This window comes from Chlorocebus sabaeus, chromosome 4, assembly GCF_047675955.1.
Source record: "Chlorocebus sabaeus isolate Y175 chromosome 4, mChlSab1.0.hap1, whole genome shotgun sequence".
In the NCBI taxonomy this organism is placed as follows: Eukaryota; Metazoa; Chordata; class Mammalia; order Primates; family Cercopithecidae; genus Chlorocebus; species Chlorocebus sabaeus.
The window spans coordinates 43237855-43242731 of record NC_132907.1 but is presented as its reverse complement, the minus strand read 5'-3'; positions in this window follow the sequence as shown (position 1 = coordinate 43242731).

Sequence of the window (4877 nt, the reverse complement as noted above, 5' to 3'; positions counted from 1 at the left end):
TAATTTTATTTTGACATATAAACTATTATATTACCTGTCATCAGAAAAATATCCATTTGATAGAACTCAAAGCTTTGGAATAAATTTTAGTTTGTAAACAGGTATGTAAATGAAAATAAGAAATGTACATCAGCCTATGTATGTAAAACTATTGAATATAACCAAAGTAAATATATTAGATAAATGAACAATAAATCAGACATGATATATTAGACAAAATCTGAATTTGATAAATTATGCCCTAAAATACCAAATTTGTATAATTTATCATGCACTTCAATTACTTTATTGAATTAGAAATGTAATTATTTCAATTTAAAAATACTAGTTATTTTCTCATCATTTTTGGAATCAGAACTTAGATTGTTTTATTCTTTAATTTGAAATATAGTTGAATCTAAATTTTAAAATGAGCACATAAATTTAAAAATATTTTAAATCTCATAAAAATATAATCATTGACTCTTTTAGAAAAACATTCTTAAAATTAATTTATTATTAATTGAAAAATAATAATTGTGTATATGTATGGGGTACAATGTGTAATTTTGATTAATGTGTACATTGTAGAAAGATTCTATCAAGCTAATTAACTTAATCATTGACTCTTGATGGTATAATAGAAGTGATCACAGAGATTGGAGAAATCTACCTCTAAGTCTTATTTTAATGAAATGATTCGTATTAACATATTTTACTGATATAAAATATAAAGATAAATTTTATAAACCTAACTTTCATATGTATTTTGAAGTGGTTGTTTTTGTTGGTCATTTTAATATGTTTATAAAATTTTAGAAGATTTTACTTTCTACCTAGAAAATGTCTCAAAATGGAAAATATAACTTTGTTTCCTTTTTGGTAAATTAATAAGTTAATTTTTATTCTGTAACACAGTGAATACGTACAAGTGAAGAATTTTAAAAATGCAGTTTTCAAGTTACAAAATGACCATAAAGTAGTACATCCAGTCCAGGCATGGTGGCCCATGCCTGTAATCCCAGCACTTTGGGAGGCCAAGGTGGACAGATCATGAGGTCAGGAGTTTGAGACCAGACTGGCCAATATGGTGAAATCCCATCTCTGTTAAGAAAAAAAAAAAAAAAAAACTAGTCAGGTGTGGTGGCACACACCTGTAGCCCCAGCTACTTGGGAGGCTGAGGCAGAAGAATTGCTTGAACCCCACAGGCAGAGGTTGCAGTGAGCTGAGATCATTCCACTACACTCCAGCCTGGGCAACAGAGAAAGCCTCTGTATCAAAAAAAAAAAAAAAAAATGTAGTACATCCAGCCAGAAAGTGTCAAAAATAAAACTTAAGAAACTACTGCAATTTATTACTACTGGGCAACAAAACAATTTTACTTTGTTCCTTATTAGTACAAATGATTTGTTTCAACCATTTCTTTTTGTCTTAGAGTTGAAGAAAATAACCATTTAAGTATGCATTTTAATTATTTTGGTGTATAAAAGTGTAGTGTCTCTGTGTGTGTACGTGCATGTGTACGAAGGTATTGTTATCAAGAATTTAAAATGTCACCGTTTTTGTACAACTAAGAATATTCTAAAAGTTGCAAACGATTATAAACAGACTTTTCTTTCATCTGTTGAGGCAGAAAGTAGGAGACATTCAACATACTTCTCTTACATCATCTCAGGATATTGCCCAAATATCACTGATTTCCAATCAATCGGTAATGTAACATCTATTGTCATGAGGTGAAATTTAAAGAGTAAAGTGGAAATAACTTGCTTTTTAAAAAATAAAGTTAATTATACTTGGTCCTCTGGCTTCAAGAAAGGTGGAAAATCTCAACAATGGCAAGCATAGAAACTAAAATGATTAATGAATAACCAAGAGGCCTATGAGCCAATGGATGGTGTGAGAGTCACTCACAATAAAATGGCAGAAAGTCCATTCGTATGAAGAAATGACTAAAGTATAGCACAGTCCCAGGGACAATTAGAAAAATTATTAGCTTTTTCTAGTTGAAGAGAATAGGAAACACTGGAAGGGACAGGCTGCATAGCTATATCAGCTGTACCAGATCCTTCTGGTAACTATGCTACCCAAGCTTGTTGAGACAAGGTCCTATGGTTTGCATATGGTTTATTTGGTCTGCCAAGTCTCATGTTAAATTTAATCTTCAGTATCGGAGGTGGGATCTGGTGGGAGGTGTTTGTATTTTGGCAGTGAATCCTTCATGATTAACTTGATGCCATCCTTGTGGTAATGAGTGCGTTCTCGCTTTATTAGCTCCCTTCACAGCTGATTGTTTAAAAGAGCCTGGCGTCTTCCCCCTCTCTTGTTCTGCTCTTTTGCCATGTGATCTCTGCACACACTCCTTCCTTTTTGCCTTCTGCTATGAGTGGGAGTATCCTGAAGCCCTCACCAGAAACACATGCTGGTGTCATGATTCTTGTACAGCCTGCAGAATCATGAGTCAAATAAACCTCTTTTCTTTATAAATTACTGATCCTTAGGTATTCCTTTATAGTGGCACAGATGGACTAATACACAGGATTAAGGCATGAAATTGTTTCAAGTTTTCATTAGGCAAATTAATCAGTCATACCAAGGAAATACAGTCATACAAGGAAATGTTGAAAAAAGCTTGAAACATAACTCTCAATGAGAATGAAAAGATACTATGAATGAACTATGAACAGAATTTGGTGGTGGTTTAAAGGTGTGAATAAGAGTATATGGAAAAATTTGTGTTTTTGAGTGTCTTTATTAGTTGAACTAAGTTATCAATAAACAATATACAAAATACTTATGAGATCAAGTTAATACACAGATTAAATGTGATTGGTCTCCAGGACAGACATCTTTGTATTTCATTGGTTTGAAACGAGAAATTTTGCCTTCCTGGAGCTACATCTGGCAATTTTTTGTTGCCATGGCAAGGGAAGGGAGTGTCACTGGCATGTAGTAGGTAGAGGCCAAGGATGCTGCTAAACATAGGACGATGCACAGGACAGTGCCTCACAACAACAATTCATCCAACGCAAAATGTCAATAGTGACCAGACTATATTGAGTAGATCAGATTAAAAATTAGGTTGTGGGCATCTCCATTAAACTAAACGATCTGAGTATTGTGGTTTATAGACATGTGAGGTGGGAGAATTACTCATGCCACAAATAATTGTGAGCACCTTCTGTATGCCAGACATTGTTCTAGGTGCTGGGGATATGAAGTTGAACAAGACAGAGAAGATGTTGCCCTTGGGGAAAAGTCACTTTCTACTAGAGGAGATAGACATCACCTAGGAAAATAAATACATAAACAAATATGACTGTGGTAAAAATTATGAGTAAAATACAAATAGAATGATGTCATGGAGAGTGACCATTTGAGAGAGATTAATTTACAATGAGGGATTAAGTAAGACATTTGATCTAATGATAATGATCTGTTAGCTGAGATCTAATGCCAACAAGTCTTGGCAAGGGTCATGCTCACTTAAAATGGCAAGTTTGTTTTGGCTATCCGATTTGGAATGTACCATATATATCAGTGCTGCAGATATAAATTTGTAAGCACTTATAAAATTAGCTGAACTGGCAGATGAAAACAAATCTATGACTGCTTTTGCTTGTGCCTAGAAGAGTACCTAGCAAAGGCATTAAAATCCAAAGCAACCCCCTCAATTTGTGGAGTAATTCTATGTGTATTCAAAGAATATGATAAACAATCTGCAACCCTTATTCAAATAACATAATTTCTATTTGGTGGAATTCAGCCTAGGAAATAGCAGAGATATAGAAAGATACTTGATTGGCAGTTATTAGCAAAAAAGAGTTTCCTTTATGGAAGCTAATAATTACCAGAGTTTAATTGACAGTTTGAATCTGTATATAAATTAAATTAAATATCAACAACATAATTATACTAGAAAGGCAACTTTATAAAATCATTTCAAGTTACCATAGTACTACAAATGTATCAGTGTAATTAAAAACCTGCACAGAAATATAAAGAAATGTTTAGACAGAATTCTGAATCCATTGAAGACTTTTGGCTGATAATATATTTTTAGATGTGTGTTTTCCACATCTATATATTGCCAGGAGTCGTTGCTGACTGAACTACATTTTTCTGAAAATCCAAGGGTGAATCAAAGATTTTTTTGATATAAACTGTTCAGTACGTCTCCTTCCTACCCATCAAACTTCTTGTCTTTAAACTTCATCATCAATGGCTATTTTCTGCTATTATTTTCAGAACTATTTTGATTTATGTGAGACATTATAACTGATTTTCAATATGTTATTTATAATATTTTTCTTAAAGAACTTTATTTAGTTCAAAACTTTCTTTCTACATAAAACTACTTGCAGGAAAATTGTTTTCTAATCAAACAATAATGCATCAGTAGATTAAAGTATTCTTGAGACAAATAAATCTGTATTATAAGTGATATACATATATCATATATTACTTTATAAAGTTCTTATATTTATCATTCTTTACATTATCTATACAAATGTGTTGAATGAGATCACCTAATATGTACTATTTCATCACGGTCTCAATGGTCACACTGTTGTATAAATCTACTTGCTGTTTTACTTTTTTCTAATGTTAAAATTATAGATAAATATAAATAAGATGAATAGTAAGCTCTGGATCACTAGAAATAGGCTTGTGATTACCAAAATAATTTATAAATTCTAGATAGCTATGTAAAGTTTAAAGGTTAATCTGCTATTTATTGATTTAGAATGATCCATCTTCATAAGGTCTACTGTTGAGGTCACATCACACCAAGGGAGCTAGTAACAGTGGTCATAAGATTTCTTAATGCTACATTTTCTAAAGTAAGCCAGAAAGCTCAGCCTATACTACTACCAGATGAAAATCTGTTAAAACT